Consider the following 24,514-nt stretch of genomic DNA (forward strand, 5'->3'; position numbering starts at 1 on the left):
TTCGGATGGAATGTTCTAAATATATTAAGTCTTTCCGGTCTAGTGTCTCATTTAAGGCCACTGTTTCCTTGTTGATTTTCTGTCTGGATGATCTATCTATTGACATAAGTGAGGTATTAAAGTCCCCTACTATTATTGTGTTGGTGTCAATTTCTCCCTTTAGTTCTGCTAATAGTTGCTTTGTATACTTTGGTGCTCCTGTGTTAGATGCATATATATTAATAAATGTTATGTCTTCTTGATGGAATATCCCTTTTATCATTATATACTTCCCTTCTTTGTCTCTCATTATCATTTTTATCTTGAAGTCTGCTTTGTCTGATATAAGTACAACTACATCTGTTTTCTTTTGTTTGCCGTTTGCTTGGAGTATCATCTTCCATCCCTTCTCACCGAGCCTATGTTTGTCTTTAGAGCTGAGATGTGCTTTGTGGAGGCAGCGTATTATTGGGTCTTGTTTTTAGATCCATTTTGCCACTCTGTGTCTTTTCATTGGAGAATTCAATCCATTTACATTTAGAGTGATTATTGATATATGAGGGGTTATTTCTGCCATTTAATCTTTTGTTTTCTGGTTGTTCTATATTTTCATTGTTTCTTTTCCCTTGTATTTCTGACTGCCAATTCAGTTTGGTGGTTTCCTGTGATGATCTTCTAGTTTTCTTTTATTTATGATTTGTGACTCTGCTCTGATTCTTTGTTTTGTGGTTACCATAAGGTTTGTATAAAAGATCTCATAGATGAGACAGTCCATTTTCTGATAGCCTCTTATCTCTATTAGCCTAAGCAGGTTCCATCTTCTTCCTCTTCCTCTTCTTTGTTTTTGTTGCCACAAATTAGTCTTTTTTGTGTTGTGAGTTTGTGACCAAATTGAAGTGTTTATAGTTATTTTTGATGCTTCCTTTCCCTTTATCTTTTATTTTATAATTAAGTCTTTGCTAACTGATTCTGATATAGAGCTACAATTTTCTGATTTTATCTGTCTATTTATCACCTTGCTCAATGCTTTGTAAACCTTTGCCTTTTTGATTCAGGTAGGAGGGCTCCCTTCATCACTTCTTGTAAGGTAAGTCAAGTGGCAATGAACTCCCTCAGCTTTTGTTTGCCTGGGAAAGCTTTTATTTCTCCATCATATCTGAAGGGTAATTTCTCTGGATAGAGTATTCTCGGCTGGTAGTTTTTATCTTTCAGTATTTTGAATATATCATTCCACCCTCTCTAGCCTGTAAGGTTTCTGAGAAATCTGTTGAACGTCTGATGGGGGTTCCTTTGTAGATTATTTTCTTCTGCCCTGTTGCTCTTAATAGTTTTTCTTTGTCATTGACTTTTGCCAGTTTTAATATTATATGCCTTGGAGAAGGTCTTTTTGCCTTGAGTTTATTAGGAGTTATATTAGCTTCATGTACTTGTATGTCCCAGTTCCTTCCCCAGGTTTGGGGAGTTCTCAGCTATTATTTCTTTGAATAAGCCCTCTGTTCCTTTATCCCTTTCTTCTCCCTCTTGAATACCTATAATCCTTATGTTACTTTTCCTAATTGAGTTGATATTTCTCAAAGAATTTCCTCACTTTAAAAAAGTCTTAGTTATCTCTCTTCCTCCAACTGAATCATTTCTAGATTTCTGTCTTCAAGCTCACTAATTTTCTCCTCCATAAGATCTGCTCTATTTTTAATGCTTTCTGCATTATTTTTTATCTCACTAATTGTGTTCTTCATATCCAGAGTTTCTTGGGGGTTTTTTCAGAGCTTCAATCTCTTTGGTGAAGAATTCCTTCTGTTCATTCATTTTATTTCTGAGTTCATTGAACTGTCTTTCTGAGTTTTCTAGTAACTTGTTGAGTTTCTTTATGACAACTGTTTTGAATTCTCTGTCAGGTAGACTGTAATCCTCTGTGACTTCAGGTTTGGTTTCTGGAGATTTGTCATTTTCCTTCTGTTCTGTGGCGCTACTGTAGCTCTTCATGGAGTTTGATGAGTCGATCCTCTGCTGGTGCAATTGTGGTACTCACCACCTTTGCTTATTTGGGTAAGGCCTTGGTTACTTTGGTTCTGAGCTGCTTCTGGTTGTATCTGAGAGCCTGCACTTTCCACCCTCCACTGCCTCTGCCAGAAACGTTATCAGTGCCTTTCTTGTGCCAGTTGTGCCTCTGAGGTTACTGGCACCTTGCTGCTTAGGTGTTGCTACAGTCTCTGCTGACACCACCGGGCTCACCAGGCTGAAAGTACTTCTGCTGTTCCCGGCGCCACCTTGTTCCACTGGTTCCCAAGGGTCCAGTGCACCCACCTTCAAATGTGTGGCTGCATGGATCTCTCAGGCATCCTGTTGTGCTGTGTGGGGAATCCTTTGTTGGTCAATGCATGTCCATTTGGTTGTAACTTAGAGGGTAGACACAAAGGGAACAACCCACTTTGCCATGCTGATGTCACTCCTCAGCCACTAAGTTTTGAGGTGACTGATGCACAGCATTACTATGAAAAAGCAGACTAATACAGGATTCAGTGTGCATTCTCATGAGATATAACATGATGGTTAACAGTATGGTTTCTGAAATTTGACACATCTTGTTTTGAATCCCGCTTCTGTTATTTGCTAGATGTAAAATGTTATGGAATTTACTTGACATCTCTGAGACTCAATTTTCTCATCTGCAAAATGGAGATAATCATTGTACCAACCTCATAGCTTGTTGTGTAGCTCAACTGAGATAATACATACCAAGCAGCAAAGACGTACCTAGGACATAGCAAGGATCCAACAAATGTTTGCTAGTATTAATAATAGTAATAATTGTAATTTCTATAAAATGACTCATCAGCCTATTAATTACATTATAAAACTGGATATATTTTTCCTATAAAACTGGATATAAAGACTTATTTGGAAATATTTGGTGATTAAGGATGAAGAAGATAAATATCCTAGCACATGGCTGATAAGTTCCATATGATAAAAGTTTCCTGTCGAGGGGAGGGATATTTTTTACTAAGCAAGCCTATCTGTGTGTATGTGAATATGAAACAGTTTTGTGTTACTTTGAAACATTTTCCCAAATCTAACTTCCTTTTACAACCAGGATTTCCATTTCCATATCCCAGAGTCTAGGATGTGAAGTGTGGTGTCAAGCATTAACAGTCTAGGTCTGACTGTACGCTTTTAGTGTTCACATCTAATAGTTCAATGCTATCGTACTTTGTGTATTTAACAAACTTTTATTAAGTACTAGATATTGCATCAGGTACTAGAGGTAGAGAGATAAATAAGACACAGTCCTCAGACCAGGACATATGTTTCACTCTGCTGTCAATTCTGGTGGATTTAGAGGGGCTTCCTAGAGCACTGGTTAAAAATAATTCTAGGCAGCATCTGATCTCAGTGGGTAAAAGAGTCATAAGCATGGAAAGAAGAAATGGTTTTGAATTTTTTGCTAATCCAGGTCTAGCTGGGGACAGACACATATAAAACAAAATATGATTTAATGTGGTAAGTGCTATTTGTGAGATAAGAACAAAGCAAGGGGTAATTAATTTTGCCAAGAGGAGAGAGGAGTAAGGAAGGGTTAACTTAAGAGGTAGGGTTGCATGGGACCTTGATGGATGACTAGGAATTCAGCAGGTGATGAAGTGGGAAAAGAAGATTTCAGGCCAAGAACACACCATGAGCAAAGCACAAAGGTGAATGAGTGGGTGGGGTGCTGAGGGAGCGGGCAGAAGTCCTGCTTGGTTAGAACGCAGACGTACGGGGATGATGCTGGTGGGGATGCATTGCAATAGTGGGTTGGGGCCAGCCTGTACTGCTTTATCCTAGAAGCCTTAAAAAAGTTACTCAAGAAGAACTAGATTGGAGATAGAGAAAAAGAGAAAGGGGGGGACAGCAAGAGAAAGCTACTGCATCTGTGCATATGAGGGACGCTGGGCATCAGAACTGGGCAGGCCTGGGGTCGGGGCGGAGAGACAGGAAACAGCACCAGCACATGGCAAAGGATGTTCTTCTCTCAAAAATGACCTGTCATTAGGGCTTACATCAATATAAAGCAAGTTCAATAATCTAATTTTTTCATTGCTCACTTTCTAATATTACTGTTTGAATATGTATATATATCATTAAATTACACATGTAAACGGGACCTCCAAGAACAATCTCAGATTTTTAAATTTGTCCTCGTGACAATCCTATAAAGTAGGTACTGTAGTTCCCATTTTACAGAGGAAAAATCTGAGGCTCGGCAATTTACAAAGCCCAAGATCAGCCATCTTGAGCTACACATCTTCTAAAAGTCCAAGATAGCATTTGAACCCAGGGCAACACAACTCCAGAGTCTGTGCTCTTAATCGCTACTCCATACCACATAAAGAATGAGTTCTCCAATGTCACCGTCCATTTCGACTAAATGTTAAATCTCTTACGTACTTCTTCTTTTCATTTTATGTATCTTGACCCAGGTATAAGCCAATGAGTGTCAGAGAAGTGTTGAGGGCAGTAGAAAAGTACCAAACAATTTAGAGATAACGGTGAATGAGCCTAACTTCGGAAATAGTCCAAATTACTTGGACTTGAAGTCTAAGAAAAGCTATTATGTTTTTCCTGAGTACTTGAGAGATTTGTCAAGTAATCCTGAATCTCTTATTCTACTGGAATCAGCACGTTAACCAATCCCCTGGCAGTGTACCCGGCACCCTGCCAGGGGAAGACACCACCAGCTCAGTGGCCTTCGGTGCAGACACAAGGGGAAGGAGCCAGGGCCGCGAGGTGGGAGGCACAGCTGGGAGGCCTGGCTCTGCCACCGACCTGCCCGTGGCCTTGGACAAGTACCTTCACCTTTCAGGGCTGCATTCCACCATTGGAAATAGCCCCGATGGTGGCCAAAGGGCTGACCATCGCTCCGACATCTTTGCGCCTGCCTTCCAGGAGTCCTCTGAAGGAAAGTAAAGGAGCAGTTGGGATTCGACGGAAGCATGTGGTAATAACACACATTCAATTGCCACGACTGGGTTAGCAATTGCTCGGCCTCTTCTGAAACACCGTCCTAAACACGTGGATGTGCCTGTCACCCCGGTTCCCTCGGAGCCTGACCTTCCCCGAGACAACAGGCCTCACGATTTTTTACTGTCTCAAACACTGCTGCATTCGGAAACTTGAGGGCTGTGTAAACTTGTTTTAGGGAACCTGGCGCACTTTTAAGCTGAGTTACTTGATGCTCTACCCGCCTCCCTTTGCATCTTGCCTGGAGTCCCCAGTGTGATTTTTAAACACGTTTGGGTGCTTAACCGAGGCCTGTGGAGTCTGGGAAGTGCACACGGCACTTCGAGGCAAAATACTCTGGACAGTGGTAGACGTGCTCCCTGTTTTCTAGAGCTGAGGATTGCAAATAGCTCTTTGCACCCCATTTCTTCCCAGGGGAGACTGTGGGGTGAACGGAAACACAAACTTGCTTTGCCACTTGAGCAGCGCGGGCGGTTTTCCTGGAGGTCTCACGTGGGCTTTCGGAGGCGTGGAAGGAGCCAGCATTGAGCCTCGGCACAGAGCAGCCCCGGCTGCCCTCCAGCTCTAACCAGCAAAAAACGGGTCTCGAGAGCTCAGCTTCAAGCAGCTCTCGGAGATGATGTTCCCGGAGTGCTGGGGCCGTGCTCTGCCCTCCAAAATGAACGGTTCTCACCCGGCTTCCCACCGGGCGTCACCGCTCATATTAACACGGGAGCTGATGGGTTGGCCGAGAAGCTGCAGCTAATATTTCTACAGGCACAAGAGATGCCTGTGCTGGTTCTAATTCCAGAGCCGATCTTTGTAGCGGATTTTGATGGATGACTCGCCGCGGTGGTCAGCGCCTCCCGTATATTTTAGGTGAAGTGCTTTCTTTTGACACATACTTTGCAGAGACATATGTGTATCCTACTTTAATTAATGGAAGAAATGATTCATTCACAAGTGAAAGATTTAATTAAATAAAGGGTCGGCGTGGGTCAGCCATGAATTGCAAAATACCTCCGATGTTTATTATACCCTCCGCCATCTCTGCGTGCTGTCTGGAGGGGCACACGCCGGTGAAGGCAGGCCCTGGAAAGAAATGGGATGAAGTTTAATTAATTCATTCATTCCACAAATGTTAATTGAGCCCCTACTGTGTTCCAGGCGCCAAGCTAGGCTCTGCAGATAAAACGGTGAACGGTCAGACGGTGTTTGCCCAGTGCAGTAGGGAGATGGGAGAAACAGCAACAAAGAATAAGAACACTGTTGTTGCAGATTGGAACATGTTTTGTGAAGGGAATGATCATTTGTGGGCTGTTCTCCTGCAGCATTTTGAAACTGTTTTGTAAAGATCTCAATAGCCCAGTGATCGTGCCATCCTTGGTGGACTGTGGGATATATATGGAAGCCAGTCGGGTCCACGTCCGGTAGGTCAGGCATCCGATTCCTAGAAGCAGCAGCTGTGCATCCCGGCTCATCCAGCAGCTCCTTCCTTGAGGAGGGAACCTCGTGCTTTAGGATCAAACGGGAGTCGAGACCTGGCTTCGCAGCCTGATGGCTTTCCGGCCTTGGGTCTTACTTCACTTCTCTGACCCAAGATTCCCCGTTTACAGGGAATGCTAATGATAGTCCACGGTGAAGAAACCTAATGGCACCTGGTGCACGGCACTAGTAGGAATTAGCATTAATGTCTGTAATTTGTGTTCTTATCACAATAGTAGAGTTTCCTCTCTCTTCTGGAACATTCTTCATTCTACTTTTCTGGTTTTTCATGTTATTTTCTTGTCCCCTCTTTTGATGACAGAGGTCACAGCTTTTTAAGCACTGGACCCAGCTGGATAGATGGCCAGTGTTCAATAAATAACTGTCAAATGAAGGGAAGAAATTCTTTCTGTCTCTTTTGGAACCGGGTAGAGAAAGGCTAACAGGAAACAGAGTCCCTCAAAGGCTTCCCATAACACTTGGAATAAAATCGATATTCATTATTACAGTAAACAAGAGCCCACGTGCCCTGGCCTCTGCCCAGCTCCAGTCTCAGCCATCCTCACTTTCTCTCTTGTGCTCAGCTTGGCCACTGGCCTTCCTGGAATGCCCTTCCTCTAGAACTGTGCATGGCTCCCTCCTTCCAGTCCTCAGGTCTTGCTCAAATACGTTCTCTTCCTAGGGGCCTTCTGTGATGCCTGGCCTATTCATTTCCTATCTCTGTACCCTGCTTTATGTGTCCTCACAGCATTATCACCATCAGAAGTTACATGACGTATTTCTGAGTTTACAAATTCAGTCTCTCTCCCCTACTTGTGACACGTCAGCTCCTGAGGGCAAAAGCCTTGTCTGTTCTTATCCACCCCGAGTCACATGCCACTGAATGAGCCAAACAAATGATGTATCCGTTTTTCATTTTCCTGGGAAAATATATGTATAAAAACTATCCAAATGGTTTCTATGGTGCAGTAGCCTCCAAAATATAAGAAATCCTGCCTCCAAATGTTTGCTTGCACACTGAGTTCAATTTTTCGCCCCAGAAGGGCAGGAAGAGGGAAAAGAAGTTATTCTAGTTGTATGGAAAATGAAGCCAGCCAACAGGCAGTCATTCCCCTCAATGCCCCGATTTTCATGGAATTCCTGCACTGTTTACGTTCCCACCCCGAGTCTGGCCCTTTTGTAAATCGCTTCCTTTGTGCTTAAAAAGTAGTTTGTTACTCCTGCTCTCAAAGCCAGCAAACATGGCTTTTCTTTAGCTTTCACATGATCTGGCTCAAAACATCAGGAAAGTTGGCTGTTCCGCCTGGCGTCCCTCACCGAAGACTGAAGCGCTGCAAACACGAGCGGTGCCCCCACGGGCGCAGACGCCTCCATGGTGGAGAGGAGAGGGGAGGCCCGTGCGCCCCACCATCCTGCCCAGGAATCGACGACGTGGTGAACCCCCACTGGCCTGGAAGGAGGAGGGGACCTGCAAGCGAGTGTGCCCAGAACAGGGTGTGCCCGGAGGGGGCGTGTGCGCGTGTGGCTGCTGCGCACACTGTGGTCGCCGGAGCATCTTGTCCGGAAAGTCCCTCCAAAGAGCCGAAAGATGCCGGCTGTTCCTGGCAAGGCCACTCTGGCTCGCTCAGATTCGTGTTTTAGGAGAGGTGCTTTGGGGTAACAGAGCTGGCTTCAGTTCCTCCATGACCACATCGGCCCTGGTTTCCGCTGTGCAAAAACAAAATCCTAAATCACGTTACCATACCAAATCATACGCGGCTTTTGTTTCATAAACAACTTTTTTTTAGTCTGTGGAAACTATAATGAAGACGAAGACCATATCCAGTTGTTTTCCAGGAAGCTGGCTCCACTCGGGGGACTTCCTCTCAGCGTGAGGTCCTGCAGATATTCCTGAAATTCGACCCCGCATGGCCCAGAGCGAGTGGTGGGCGCTCAGCACCTCCCCTGGAACCCGGGCTTCTTTCCGCTTCTCGAAGGGAGGGTTTCAGAACCACTCGTGTATTGTCCGAGAGGATGTGCCGCTGTGGGGAGAGACGCCGCCTGGAGGGGCCCTGCATTTGGGGCTCACATATCCCACGGGCAGTGAGAACCTTCAGGACAGCTTGGATGTGCCACACACCTGGACAATCCCCTCAAGCTCCTGCTGTCACTGGCCAGTTGCCCCAGGAACTCAAGGGTGGGTTTGGGAGCATTTAACTGTTGTTTTTTCCAAATTGTTTTTTTCCTTTTGTTATGTTAAGGCATGCCGTCACCAACCTCCCTAAACCAGACCAGACCTCACCATAAGAGCTACACCTGTGACCTTTGCCTTATTTTTAATGCTAAGATCTCTCCAGGAGGAGCTTAGGCCTTGTTACCATCACCTGCAGTGTTCGTTGAAGCATGTTTTCCAGCTAAGCCTGCACAAGCGAATACCCACCTCTCCCTTTTAACACTCATCCCCCATCCCAAATAAATGTCCCTGCTTCCCATTGTTCAGGGAGCCCACGACTCTGGAAATGACTCCTCATGGTCTCCTATTTGCCGCAAATGTACCTTTCTTTGTGAGACAACTGCTTCTGGGGGAGTGTCTGATTTAACTCGCCGGGAGGGAACCCACTTTGGTTTCAGTGACAATGGCTTCCAATGCCCTCCTGCTTTCAGTGCGATTTCATTTAAGACAAGTAAGAGGAAAGCTTACACCACGATGTCACTGATCTCCAAAAGGCAAAGCATGTGAGGGTGATAATATTAGTGGAATAAATGTGTTCTAGGAGAAAATCTAGTAGAGTCTGATTATTTAACCACATGACAAATCACAAAATCAAGTTGGGTGCCAGGAGCCTTTCCCTGGTGACCAAGATACCAACATCCCCTGAGGACGGATCCCATTTGCGACTGACTCCATGGGAAAGTTTACGCGGGAGGGCAGCTGTGCAGTGCATTTCCACCCCAGCGTGCGGGGAACGGTGGTGAAGGCTCAGACCGCCAGTTTCAAATCCATCGCCTGCCAGCTGTGCCTCAAATTCCCTGTCTGTAAAATGAGGATAATATACTTATTTAAAAGTGTTATTGTGAAAATTAAATAATATAACCCATGAAAGTGCTTGGCATAGAGTCTGGCGTATAGTAAGTGCCTGATAAATGTTACTTACAAAAATTATAATTATTACTGATAATTTGTGGCATTATTACTAATCTGACATTTTTTCCCAGTGATTCCTATTTCTTTCTAGTTTTTCTTCCATTTTCCCCAGGCTTTTGAATTCAGAATGTCTGGTAGCCTGTATATTATGTGGTAAAATACAAAATCACTGTCCCTCAGGGCAAGTTCCTCTGAGAAATACTACCAATCCTGCTGCAGATTTCCTCAGGCATCTTGTTTGGCTCGTTCAAAAGCAAGGTGACACTAAAATCAGCAGCTTTGCTATCTCCTACGGGGTTATAATAAGCTCCTTCTTGGCATCTTCTTTACTGTTCTCTCTTCAGCTCCTGACACGTGGGGCTGCTCAAAAAATATCTGTCAAGTAAATAAATGTTCCTCATTCATACAGGGAAAACAACAACAACGACTGCCCGAGGGAGCTCTACTGTTCTTCCATCTAACACTCTCTGACCAAGGGGTTTCCCTGGTGACACGAACGTTCTTAGATAGAGGTGACTGTGAGCAAGGGGCCCTCTTCCTTGGTCTATGTTACAGAGGCCCCTCTTAGCGACAAAAGCTGTATGATTGGCCAGTGCATCTCCTTAGGTGTGTCATTTGAAATACTGACTCATTATTTTTATAGCACATCTCTTAAATTAGGGTCAGAATTATTTTCCCAACATCATCTTTTTCATCTGTCTTAGGAAAGAGTGGTCACTGTCTCATGTTGCCACTAACTGGATAAGTGATTCTTCCTAACTTTGAAACAACTAAGTAGAAAATACACCCAGTGACCTTAAAATTGACTGCCTTCTCTTCTAGTTGGCATGTATAATCTAGAACTGTTGGAACGGTGCTTTGGGTTCCTACACCTTCCTATAAAGGGGCGAGTGTGTGAGTTGGTGAAAGATGGGGAGATGCTGAAGGAGGGATCTACCATCTTTATTTCAAGCCAAGTGAAGGGGGCTTCCATTGGGCCACATAGCGAGAGCAACATGTTGGCAGACACAACCATGGCCTGTATTCTGACTCCTGCTGGGAAATCTAGGAGTTGAGCAATGGGATGACTGGTCACTTTGACGGTGGAATCAGGAGAGGGTTGCTGAGTTGGGGAAAGTCTTGCACACCCTTAGTTTGATGGGACGAGAAATGAGGATTTCCCGTGGATCAGATATGGGCAATGCTGAAGAGGAGCTGAGCTGCAGACTTCTTAAGTTCCGTCCAATTCAACTTCTCGGGTGAGGGGACTCCAACAAGTGTGACCCACAGAAAGCGGCCCCTGTTGAACCAGGGTCTGCAGAAAGAAGAACAATCAAGCCAGAGGAAAATGTGCATTGAGTTTGAATTGGAGGGCCCAACTGGGAACCTCCAGAAGAGCCCTGGAAAGCACTCCACTAGAGAAAGAGACAGCTTGAAACATCTCTCAGGCCCAAGAGCATGAGACCAGCTTGTGATAGAACCAATTCAAACAAGGCTTTTCCTGACCTTCCTCTCTCCTCCCCTCCCTCGCTCACACAGTGTAGGAGCCAGAAACTGGAGATCAAGCTGGGGATGGGGGAAGGGAGGGCCAGGAGGAAGAAAGATGCAAGGCCTCAGGACCCCATCCCCACCATGGTCCTCTGTGTTCACTATGACACAGTCTTCCGACGGCTCCTCTGTTCCTCCAACACTCCAAAGGTGCTCCCAACACAGGCCCTTTGTACTTGCTATTCCCTCTATCTGGAATAGTCTTCCCCAATCATTAAACTGTTGTCACATTTCATTTTCTATAGAAACATGATCTGATATACACTTAAAAAAAATTATTCTGGTGACCCTGTGGAGAAATGACAATAGAGAAGCAATAGAGAAAACAGGAAGACTGGGGCTATTTCACTGGTCCCTATGAGGCGTGCTGATGCCTTGGACCAGGGTTACGAAGGGGAAGTGTTGAGAAGTGATCGAGTTCAGAATATATTTTGAAGCTGCTGCCCATAGGACTTGATGCCTGTGAGTTGAAGAGTCTTCTTTGATGACAAAGCTTTTGACCTGAGCAATTCTTGGAGTGAATAAATTTGTTACTGAGCGAATGAATGAATGGGGAGTCACTAAAAAGTTTTCAAGGAGCAAGGTCAGATTTACAGATCCTTGTTGCTATTTTGCTGTAGTGACACCAACAGTAGAAACTGAAAAGTCCCTTCTTCTTCCTTCTGTCTCCCAGTCTGCCTCCAGTTCTTCCCATTGGCAATCCACCAGCTAATGGGACGCCAACTGGCAAGTGTTTCTCAGAAATATAGTTTGCAGACCCTAACCCCAGCAATCACAAAACAGAACATAGAGGAGTGGCTTTGGAGCTGAAAGACAGGAGGTAAACGCCACAACCATAGCAGAGAATATGGATGACAGGAGGGGCTTAACTTTTGGCTTGAACCAGGAGACCGGTGGAGAGGGCCAAGAAGGGAGATGCTTGGACCTCCAAGGGAGCCAGCAGGTAGGAGGTATGACCAGGCACTTCTTCTCCTCTTTGTTGGCTGGCATTGGCAGCTGCAGAGATGTCACAGAGCTTGAGCATTGGCAAGGGTCTTGAGCAGAGCTGGCCGATGCCTCTTGTGGTCCCAGAACCTGCATTCTCCATGCAGAGGAGTCGTGGCAGCACCACAGTCCCTTCCTCACTGTTGAGATTTTTCTGGGCGAGAAAGCATTGGGAGGGCTTCCAGGGCAGCCAGACCACATGAGCAAAATTTAGAGGAGAGTAAATTGCAAGGCTTGTTGAAAAACAGTCAAATCATTTCTTCCTTTTTTAAGGTTCCTTCACAATATGAGAAGGAGAGTTAAAAAAAAAATAAACGTTTTGAAATCAGTAGCTTTCTTATGTAGCAGAGATAGCTAATTAGAAAGTACAATGGGAAAATACACATTCTCAACATTAGTGGGAATTATAACACCTAGGAATGAACTTAACAAGAAATTTGTGTAATTTACCATAGACGAAAACTTTGAAAATTTAAAGGAGTGAAAAATAGCACAGGAATAAGTGGAGAGAGATAGTCTGTTGGAAGTTTAAATATCATTAAAATATAAATTACTCTCCAACTTATCTAGACATTCAATAAAGTTACCCAAAAAACCACCAGTACAGTTTTTAAGCTGACATACGCTTAAGTATCCTGAAAATTAATCATTCTCATGCAATTTGATGATAATTATTCTCATATAATTTGATGAGAATATAAGTTGATGAACTTATTCTAGAAAATAATTTGGCTATGTGAATCAGGGATTGTTTTAAATATTGATATATTTTGATCCAAAATTTTACTGTTAAAAATTTATCTAAAGAAATAATTAAAAAATGCTGATAAAATTTGCCCACAAGGATGTTTATCATAAGATAGTTCTAATTTACAAAAACAAGAAACATCCTAAATATCTAACTACAAGACAATGGTCTTCACCGTTTCTCACCCGGATTCCTGCGATAGGTCTCTCCGTCCAGCCCACACCCCGTCTGATCTCTGCCCCACGTCCTGCCATAAAACAAAAGCTTGAACAAATCACTCTCCAACTTTAAATACTTTAGACCCTTTGAGTCATGTACATCCTCAGAATCTGGCCTCTGACACTTCTTTAACACTTTCTCCCAAAACTCCCAAGGAACATGCTGCATTCCAGCCATTTCAAACTATTTAGTTCCTCAAGTGGCCCTTTCTTCCGTCCTCTCCTTGCTTTTGTTGTGCTGTTTCTACCGCGCAGAAATCTCTTCTGCACTCCCCTGTTCACCTGATACCCTTTGTCCCATCAAGACTCGCCAAGGGAAATCAGTCTGAGCTGCAGGTCCCCACTCTGTGCTCACAAGGTGCTTCTCTGTTCCATGTTAGCACCCGTCTCGCCCTGGCAGCCTCCCCTTCGCCACACTCAGAGTTCTGGAGGAAGGCACTAAGTCTTTCACCACGGGCATTAGCTGTATCTGTCTGCCCGGAACCATCCTTTCCGTCAGGGAAGTACCACCCCTTCATCCCTGTGGTTCACACGGTGCCCTGTCTGCCTGCTGCTACAGGCTTGGGCATGGGACCCAGGCAAGTCCTGGTGCCATATCCTCTTGACAACAATGACCAATCAGAGCCCGGGCATGGGATTTGCCACAGTCTTTCCATGGTGTTAATACCCGGATCCTGGAAAGAGAAGGTCCCTCATATTCTTTTGGATTGAATGGGAGACGACCCAGACCACCAACAGTCATTTTTCCCATCTCACGTAGGGAGCATGTCCATGGAATTGAGTCAAACTAACCCTAGAGAGGGATACACGGTCATGAATATGGAAATAGAGCCAAATAACAGAAGTTAGCCTCTGGATCTAGCATATAAAAAGCAAGCACATTCTGCATTTCCCAGTTATACAAGCCAGTAAACTCCCATTTGGGGTTAAAGTATTTGGGTTACATTCTGATACTTGCAACCAAGAATCCTGACTAAAACTTATTTGGAATTTGTGTCCCCCCTGAATCACAGTAACTGGCACGTCGGATTCAACAAAAACATGTTATGTGGATGAACAAATAACTCAGCAAAGGGTTACGAGGTGCCTCTGTGTAAAGGGGATCTCTTCTGCCCTCAGAACTGCTCAGTGTCTGCCGTTCATCAACAGAGCACTCACGTCTTGCATCTTGATGTAGAGGCCACACCACCTGTGTCTACGTGGGGTTCCTCTTTAAACAATATTTTCCTAGTCAGCAAGCGCCTGAAATGTCTATTCATCTGTAAACACTTGGAAAGACTCCAGGTCGTGTTCTTATTTTGCTAGTTTAAGTGTTAAATGAACCTAAAGTTAGGAAAGCTCTCATCAGCAAAGCCATCACTCCTGGTCCAATTCACCAAAGATTTAGGAGCTCTCGTCCCACACTGGGCTGGGCAGAAGGAGCCTTGACTGACTGCGCTTGAGCCTGTGGTGGTGGGTGAAGGAGTCTGAGAAGCGGTTTTCCTCCCTTCAGGTCTTGTCTGGGTGAGTCCAAGAGTGTGGAGCTACTGAGGACTCTGCCTCAAGTGGAAAGATGTAGGGCTTCCAACCTATTAGTAGATTCGTCCCCTTGCTTGGTTTTTGGAGAATAAAAGGTTAGTTTCTTTTTTTTAATGAACAAATTTGATTTGATTTTGAAATGTTTTCTCCGTATAAAGTAAATGTCCTATTCAAAGTTATTTCTTCATTTTTAAGCACAGCAAATCTAATCCTCTTTCAACATACACGTGAAAGTCATAGCATTTTATATACTAAAAACAATTCAAGGTTCTTTGCATTGGAAATAATCCTGCTTGAATCCACTTAACTCATATAAATATTTAGCAAGGTTAGCGAGGATGCTTCTGAAATTTTTCCTTTCAATTATTTCTTAAGGTCAAAAATCCAAAATCACTGAAAGTGTGATGTATTTTTACAGCAAAAGATAAACATGTAAATAAAAATAAAAGCAAAAATTAGAACTGTCCTGCTTATGTGCTCTTGAGTGGTTAGAAAAATCTGGAAGTATTTTATAGTTTCTGTTTGAAAATTAAGTGTAATGAAAGAGCCAAAACCGGGCATGACCACCCCCAGCAGAGAATGGGGAGGATTGTGAAAGGATGTGGTGGTAGGTGCTGCTACACACAGTGATTTGGAAGCTTTGACAGAGTTCTTGCATTTACAAAGAAAAGCCAGGCATTAGGGGGTTTGGAATAGGGTGGAAAAGGTGAGATTGGGACATAGATATTGGAAGAATTTGAGACAGTCCTTTTGTTCCTGAGAGGAAAGGGGCAGAGGAGCGAGAAGGGGTGGAGAAGGAAACTGTGAGCAGGCAGGTGGGGCTGGAGGAAGTTTCAAGGAGAGGTCCATCTAGGTGTCCTTTGACTCTGTCTACAATGTTGTATCTCCCACATGTCTTACCAGACACACACTCGCGCACATGTATGCGTGTACGTATCGTGTGTGTGTATGCATGTGTGTGTTTGAATTCTTTCGAAGCCTATGCCAAAGTGAAGAAGAGAAATGACCAGCCACAAAAAGGCAGAATGGAGAATAAGAATTAAGTAGAAATATGAGACTGGATTCAGAGATGACTACAAGAAATTAAGGGTCATTTTGCAATATATATACAATATTGAATCATTACACTGTACATCTGAAACTAATATAATGTTATATGTTAATTATACTTCAATTTAAAAAAAAAAGAAGAAATGAAGGTCCCTGATAATTTGCACAAGCACTGGGGAGGGCATTAGAACTTCTGTGGGGTATGGAATGTGGTTCAGGTTAATCTTGGCAAGATGTTGAGGGGCAAGAATGCCCAGATACCACTGGGATTATAAACATCTGCAAGACGTGGTTCCCCCCAAACCCCAAGAGCTAAGCACTCAACTAACCGGGCAGGGGTCATATTGATGACACAAAATGAGTTTATTCTATAAATAACATAAGTAGTAGGAATTGGCAGAAATAACTGGAGATGATCGAGAATAAGAGCCAGAAACCAGAGAGGCACAAAAATGTGGGACAGCAGTCTCTCAGATCATGGTGGAGACAGGAGCGAAGGATCTACGAGGGCAGCAGTGTCGGGTAATAAGCAGCCATAGACAGGCTTGAGCAGAGAAGGTCAGGCTGAAAAAACCTATATATTTGTATGGGAATGAAAATGGATTAACACCATATTATTCCACTCTGCATGTAGACACACCATTGGTACATACAGCTACTATAATTATGGAAAACATCTCCCACAGCTTTTAATATTTAATTAGTCTCCCCACTGGAAATCAACCACGTAGAAAAGAAATGCTTTCTCAACAGGGTGATATGAATCACCTGGCACCCCTGACCTCGGCGCTGTGGGTGCGTGTGACACAAGCATGGTGAAGAGGCGGCATGTGTACCTGAATGCTGGGAGGCTGAGGGCTTCTTCCAAGAGTCAAATTCGCTCTGCACTCTGCCTCTTTATGTTCAGAAAATTTGAAATTTCTGTTGATTTAAAGGCTCTTCAAAGGTTCTTTTTTTTATCCCTAGCTGAGAAAAAAAAAAAAAAACCAGACTGGATTAACATGGTATTCTTTAAGTATGTCATTGCTCAGTCTTGCAATAGGAAGGGGATTGCCTCATGAGGAAAAGAAATCTCATGGAGTAGAAGAAACCAGAGAGGCCACGGTATCAGAGTGTGACAGTCAAAGGACACAAAAGAAAAAGTTATTTAAACCAGCAACCAGCCTTAAGAGGAAACTGAGGAGGAAGGTGAGCATCTGATGTGATTTCAGGAGTGTTAGGAAAGATGCCCGGGCAGTGGAGTGACTTTGTCAGAACCGTGTGGGTGTGCTGCCCCGGGGTCCGTCCTGTGCCCGGCCGTCATTCACATGCCCGTTCATTCTTTCAGCAGCGAATGTGGAACACCCTTTCTGTCCTGCCATACCCTGGGTGCTGGGATACAACGACAAGAGAAGGTAAGTCCCTGTCCTTGGGGGCTCAGAGTCCAGCTGGGGAGACACACAGTAGAAACAGTTGCAGCTTTCCGTGCTAAGCACACCACTGAGATAAACACATGAGAATAGGAATTCTGGGTAAGGAGTGATCACTTTGTAGGCAAATGTATGTTGAACATTAAATAAATACACAATTCTGAATTGTGTATTTATTCTTTCTCTCTGAAAATTATTTTATTAACTAGGGATGTTGTGAGAGCTTGTGCAGGGTGCATATGACTCCAAACCGGGTCTGGTCCTGGCTCTGCCCCTTCCTGGCCCGCGGCCTCCAGCGAGTCCTGCGAGGCCTCTGTGAAATCAGCGCATTTGTCCTGATGATCTATAAACTGCTTGCTGAGCTTGACAGTCTAAGGAGCTTCATTTAACATGCAAATGTTATCCTCAGAGAGGATGCCTGAGGCCAACCGGACTTTACTGTGCATTAGTTAATTAAATTTGCGAGCCAGTCACCTTGCAGAGCCCCAGAAGAAAGGGACACAGGTCGGATTCATCTCCAAAGATGAGCAGAAAGGGTCCTAGGTTTGGCTGGGTAAGAGAATAGGGGCTGTTGGCAAATAGAGGCAGTGAAAGGCATTCAGCCTGTGGGGTTGCACGAGGCAGAAAGAGGAATTGCAGGCAAGAGTTTTAACATATTGTGGGAAAGTGTTTGTCAACTTTGTTTTCAGAACAAGCATCAGAACATGTGTGTGCAACCAAAGACCATCGCAGCCCCAGACCGTCTGCACAAGAAGAGCCTGGGCAAGTGCTGGTTGAAGAGGGACGTCTTGAAGGCACGTTTGCATTACGTTTGCACAAATCACTCTTAATTGGATGGTAGGTTTATTTAGGATGGTGCGTGTGTAGGGCAGTGAGGGTGAGATGCTATGGGACAGTTTCGGGCCCACCCAAGTGACTTGACACAAAGGCTGCCCAAAGAAAAGGAAGAGGGAGGGACCCTGGAAATCCTCTTACTCTCCCTCAGAAGGTTCCCTCCGAAGCAGCACTGGCTCAGGCATCTGCCCCACGTCCACCCTTCTGCCACCCCCTGGGAAGGTTCAGTGCCATCCACAGCGTGAGAGCTGACCTCCCCTGCTCTCCACGTTCCCTGACACACAAATGCCCGTGCCTGGGAGCTCTAAACCTACAACCCAGCAAAGACAGACATGAGGGCAGGTTGCATTCTGCCCTCATTATCCATTTTGGGTCTTTTTTGTGTCACCTGATGTGGGCTCGGCGAGCCGAGGAGTCGAAGGAAAGATTTCTTGGACTCTCAAGTTCTGGTTAGTAGTGCTCTTTTATTCAGAAAATAGTATGGGGACAGGACCCCTGGGCAGTGAAGAGCTGCAGGCATGGGGACAGGACCCCTGGGCAGGAAGAGCTGCAGGCATGGGGACAGGACCCACAGACAGAGAAGAGCTGCAGCATGGGGACAGGACCCGTGGGCAGGAAGAGCTGCAGGCATGGGGACAGGACCCATGGGCAGTGAAGAGCTGCAATGGGTTGAGGGCAGGGCTAAATTTATAAGGCATAGGTCTATGAGTTATTTCTTTACAAGACAAAGGCAAGATCATGTTAAAAAGTCCTTAAAATTGTATCAGCGCAGGTGGGGTCTGGTTATCAGGTGGTCCTATAACTTTAGATAAGAATCAGATTGGATCAGGTCAGGACATTCTATATGTCCCAGAGGATGATCAATATGTAGGCCAAGATGCTTTGGGCTTCTCTCCCTTGGGCAGCCTTGATCCACATCATCACCTAGTTCAAAATTTTGTGTAACCTATGAATATGTTTGTATCACATTCACTCCTAAGGTTAGACATTTCTACAGTGGATGTAACCTCATTATTGTGTTATTTTTCCCAACCAAAGCTAACTTTCTTGTCAGGCTTACAAAGAGCCACATCAGCCATGCTAGAGTTAAGTCAGGAGATCTGCAGACTGGCAGAACAGGGGACTCTGAAAGAACCAGGCATGAGCAGAGCAGTGTGGAGTCCTGACTGGTCATTAATCCAGCTTTGGTCAAGAGAGAACACTGCTCCCAGAGGGTTGTGGAACAGCGCGCGTATGTCACACCATGCAGGTAGCAGTTTATCTGTCCTAAGTAAACATCTGACAACAAGCAGTTTGAAGTATTTGAAAATGAGATTCTCCAAAATAAGTCCTTCATTTGAATAAGCTGAAACGACACCCACATCTAGCCACCGGTTTTACACAAACCGCTCCTGAACAGCTGATGCGGGCATGTGCACACCTGTGATCCTGCGCCCTGATCTCTCACATCACCAGGGTTCTCACGTGTGTTAGATGTTTGAGTGTTCAAGGTCCTGGCAGGACTCTCTGTAGAGTAGAGCTGCTCTTGCTTCTGTTTGGGGCAACACTGATCCCTATAATCTTGACTCCTCCCTTCCCACCTCCTCCAGACCTTGTATGATCAATTGCCCCTGGTGTCCTAAATCCTCAACCAACCTCTTCTTCTCTTCCCTCCCCCTCAGTCCATAACAATGCCTAAATAGAAACTATCCCCTTCCTCTGAATTCTCCCACTGCTTACCATCTCATCCCTCTCCTCTTCATATACAACTTATTTGAAAGAGTATACTATTTTTGCTGTTTATATAGCCTCATTTCCATTAAATCTTCACCTCACTACAGTTTATCTCCCATCTTGCATGAAGCAACAGAAACTGACTAACATAAGCAAAAAACAAAAAAGTATTTAGTTTTTCGACGTATGGCAGAGATCCATCCTCACCTCCTTGGAGAGCCTAGAAAGTTAAAAACAACATCTCCCAGACTCTCTTGCAGCTATGGTCTGTATGCAAACCAGGTTCTGCCAATCAATACAGTCATAAAAGTGTTGGAAGACAAATATGGACAGAGGTATCGTCCTGTTGCTGCTTCTGCTAACAAGTAAGCTCATGAACACATGAATGTCAAAAAGCAGGTGAGGGACAATGATGGCCAGACTCAGTGCTGGTCAATACCTTATGGGTGTCCAGAAAGTTTCAATGGTGACAGAGGGGGTGGCTTCCTGATCCCCACCCCTGATCTCTGAACAGCGTCTATGATGATGAGCTCTGAACTTCACAGTGTCAGTGGTTGTCTCCTGATTTGTGCTACTCTAGCATTTCCAACCATTTTTACAGCACCCATTTCCTATATAAAATCCTTCAGGTTTAAAATACCTAGGGTGTTTTCTCTCTCCTTTACTGAGCCCTGACCCATAGAGTTTGTGAAACTGCAAGTGATCTTAGACAACAGACTCTCAGCAATAAGGACTTGGGGGTGGTTACCTGATTCGGTTGGATTTGAAAGCAGAGGTGACTCAGTTCCCACTGAAAAATGAGAGCTGACAGTCTGTGGCTCAGTTGCAAATACAGTTACTTAAATTATCACATTTTTCGAGGACTTAAATTAAATGCCTACCGGAGGCAAGCCTCCTGGTAGGTGAGTATTGTAGGAATGGGGCAGACAAGGACGGTGGGGCAGGCTGAATGCTTCTGAAGCCCTGAAAAGCTTTTCTTCAAGCTATAAACTCAGGTCTTTACATTTCTTTAAATTCTAAGCTCTAGGCAAAATTAAAGGATTGGGGAGTTTCTATAACTGCCATCAATCTCTAATCTCTTAAAACCAGTGGGATGACATGTCCAAAAGCTAGATGCCAAGGCTGACCATGTGATTTTTGAGTTAGAAATTAAATTGAATTCACAGCCTCCCCAGGTCTTTCATGGTCAAGATAGACCTTGATTAGAAAAGAATGCAACCCTGAGAACTGAGATGAGAACGTTTGGGTAAATTCAGATGAGTACGAGTCCGTAGAGTCTGCAAGATCCACTAGGCTCACTTGCCAGAAGCAGTAGTCCTCTCCCATCTGATAAAGCTGGCTCTGCCTTGGGTGGACACCTTGCAAGGGCCTTCCCTGAGGTATCCACCTTCAAGAGGAGGCCCTGAGCCTCATGTTCCACCATAGCAGTTTTCATTGTCTGTAGACAGAATTAAAAAAGTCAAATTCCATTATGTCTCAGGGAGACAAGCAAAGAGAGTTTACTATTTAAAGATTTGTAACTCCCTGCTTATTGCTATCTGTAGGAGCCCAGGGAGTATGTGTGATAATGGATTCAGGTGGGGGAAGGGCTAGACCAATGAGAAGTAAGTATCAACATGTGTGCATTGACCAGCTGCCCTGGTGGTCTAGTGGTTAAGATTTGGCACTCTCACTGCCACAGCCCAGGTCCCTGTCCCCATCATGGAACCACACTGTCAGTTGTCACACTGAAGCAGCTGCGTGTTGCTGCGATGCTGAAAGCTCTGCCACTGGTATTTCAAATACCAGCAGGGTCACCCATGGTAGACAGGTTTCAGCGGAGCTTCCAGACTAAGAGAGACTAGGAAGGAGGACCTAGTCACTCGTTTCTGGAAAAATTGGCCACAAAAACTCTATGAATAGCAGCAGAACATTGTTCTAATACAGCACCAGAGGGTGAGAGGATGGCTCAGAAAGATGGGTAGGGTTCTGCTCTGCCATCCACAGGGTCACTGACTGCATGACATTTACTAGAGCTTTTTAATTCAGTGATCTAATTCAAGAGAAGGCTTCTGCTTGCCAACTGATAACTGAAAACTACACCTACTCCAAGCGAGATTGGAATGAAGAGATTCCTGGATATAATATAGAGGGGAAAAACAGAGACTTGGGAGATAATAATGTTGAAATGGGATTATTATGTATGGCCTGTTCATTCACCATCTGTGTTTGCCAAGAGGCCTCAAGAATGCTCCCTTCACTAAGACACAAAGGAATACATCTGAGGCCGAAGCACCATTATCCTCTAAAACACTGTCGCTTCTACCCTGTGTAGGAGATGCTGCTAGTGAAATGGGCTTTCTGAGTTCAGTGATGACAGGAATCTGGAGTGGCAGAGGCCACACAGTCGCAATCACTGGTTACCACATGAGCAGCAGGAATACAGTGATAATCAGAATGGTGTGACCTGTAAGAATGAGATTATTTATCACGGGATTCCTAGGAGTGAAGCGGATGGGCAGCCGAAAAGTAAAGAAGAAAAAAATCTGGAGAATGAGGGGCTGATTTGAGTTGCCTCAGCGGAAAGTCAGATTCCCAGAAACTTTACATGTGAGCCCACTGAACAAAGAAGCCAGGTACCCACGAGGAAGGACCCCGTGGCACTGTCCCAAGTGTGAATTGTAAGCTTCCTCTTTGTCTCCTTAAGGAAACTAAAGCCATTTGCCAAAGTAATGTGCACTGAGAAAACTTTACCCAGACTTTTGGGATATCCCTGGACACTGGTTCTTAGCTAGTATTAATCCTTAGGGACACAAAAGATAACTGAGATCCGCTACTACGAGTAAGAACTTAGGAGGATAGAGTGACACATGCTGTTTGGCCGGAACCCATCTTGCAAATAGGCCAAGAAAGTCCATGAACCCATTCTGTGGTTATTTTCCCTTTCCAGAAGACAAAGTTGTAATGACACTTGGCAAGTGGTGGGTTACTTTATCATGAAAGGAAGAGACAAGTGAAGTGAAGCAAACACTGAATCAAAAACAATATCACGCACGTCCCTGAGGGAATTACATATTAATATCACCATCAAAGACTTGAGAGGGGACGATAGTGGCAGCATAATTTTGGGTCTCATCAAATCCCCACACGAAAATACACATAAAAACTGACTTAAGAACAAATATGACCAATATTTCCAACAGAACTAGATGGTAAGTTATCCCCACAAACCCCGTAATACCAGTGAGCGGGGAAGAACCCCAGTAGGAACGAGATCTGCACATCATCTGCGTCTGTGCTGGAGAAATCAGAGAAGACAGCAACGCAACTGCTGAACTGAAAATCCCTCCAGAAGGCAACACACCCTGACCAACAGTGCAGCAGGCCATCGGAGAAAACAGCGGAAACTCCACAAGTGCGTGAGTGTCGGGGTGAGGGGTAAGGCCTAATGGGCTGGAGCCGTCCAACCCCGCTGAACTCTAAAGACAGACCCGGCCAGGCTCCCTCCCATGGCAGAACCCCACAGGAGAAACTGTGGGGATAGAAATAAACTTGAGCAGGACAGGAGCCACAGAGCAAATGGAAAAGAAGGTCTCGATCAAAGTGTGGGAGGGCCTAGAGCCAGAAATCAGAAAACAAGCCGTCGTGTCCCTTAACACTATGTGAAAATGACACAAGAGGCAGCTCTGAAAAGTTAGGAAATCTGTCTGAAATAAGCTCCTTTTAAAAGTTCAAGAAAACCAAATTCACATTAAAATGAGCAGCAAACACAAAGTGTCAAGATCAAATCCCACAAAAGTTTACTATTTAAAAAACAGGAAAAGGAGCAGTGGCATCTCCCTACAGACAATGAAGCATGCCAGAAGGACACTCAGAGACAGACCAGACTGTAACGCACTGTCTCAAATGATCTGGAGGATAATATGATAGACGGAAAAATAGCATAAATCAGGATGGGGAAAACTCAGGAGTGAGGTGACAGAACTCAAGGAAGAATTACCAATACAAGGAAAAAAATTTTCTTAATGAAGATTACTATAGGAGAAAGATAGCAAATAAATACAAGTAATGCCTTAAAAATGAGGGTAAAAATAAGGAAAAAAAATTTAATTCAAAAAGAAATGAGAAACAATAAAAAAGTGACAAATATTGAAGAAAGGCAAAGAAAATCCAGCGTATAGATAATAGCAGTCTCTGAAGAAACCCAAAGCAGACGGACAGACCAAATACTAAAATCTTTCCAGAAACAAAAAAATAAAAGTATTCAAAATTACGTATTGAAAGAGCATATTGTGTGTCTGAGAAAAGATATCTAAACTGGTTCTGCCATTTGCAAAGTTATTGTCTCTCTTTGATGATAAATTATCCCTGTTCTCATTATTGTCTCCTGACTGGACACTGATACAGGAATTGGTACCAAGTGGTCCCAGGAAACCTCAGAGACCTCAAAGACTGGATTTGAGAACTGACTTGGTCATGTCCTTGGTCTAGAGCAAAGTGTTGAACTCTCTGCCAGTGGACAATGCGAAGCTAGGTAGTCCACGGCATGCAGTGGCATTCACGATTAATGAAATTATCATCTGGGGTTGACTACGATGAAGCATCTACAGACGCACCAAGACATATCCTAGTAAGATTACTGAGGTTTAAGAGAAAAAAAAAAACTTTCAGGCATCTAGGCAAAAAGCACCCATGACTTATAAGGAAAAAATTACGTTATCATCAGATTTTTCAACAACAGCATTTCTTATGCTGGAAGAAAATGGATCAACATACCTAAGAAGCTCAAAGGAAGAAAATGTGAACCAAGAATTTTATATACAACAGAACTGACCTACAAGTGTAAAAGGTGCGGACAAACTGTTGTCAACACGCAGGAGCTCAAGCGAAATTGTTCCCACGAGCCCTTCCGAAGACATCAACTAGAGCTGCGCTGACCAGTATGGTAGCCGCTAGCCACACGTGG

At 44.3% G+C, this 24,514-nt stretch overlaps 1 long non-coding RNA gene across 1 annotated transcript in view; it reads left to right on the plus strand.

The window, feature by feature from the left end:
• The window catches only part of LOC106839751 (uncharacterized), a 54,822-nt gene that overhangs the window by 18,500 nt on the left and 11,808 nt on the right, over positions 1-24,514 (plus strand). The window contains exons 2-3 of the long non-coding RNA XR_001400214.3: positions 16,941-17,007; positions 17,712-17,859. This is a non-coding gene — a long non-coding RNA (uncharacterized lncRNA). The remainder of the gene's footprint in view (positions 1-16,940; positions 17,008-17,711; positions 17,860-24,514) is intronic.

The sequence above is a fragment of the Equus asinus genome, chromosome 16 (assembly GCF_041296235.1).
Source record: "Equus asinus isolate D_3611 breed Donkey chromosome 16, EquAss-T2T_v2, whole genome shotgun sequence".
Classification (NCBI taxonomy): domain Eukaryota; kingdom Metazoa; phylum Chordata; class Mammalia; order Perissodactyla; family Equidae; genus Equus; species Equus asinus.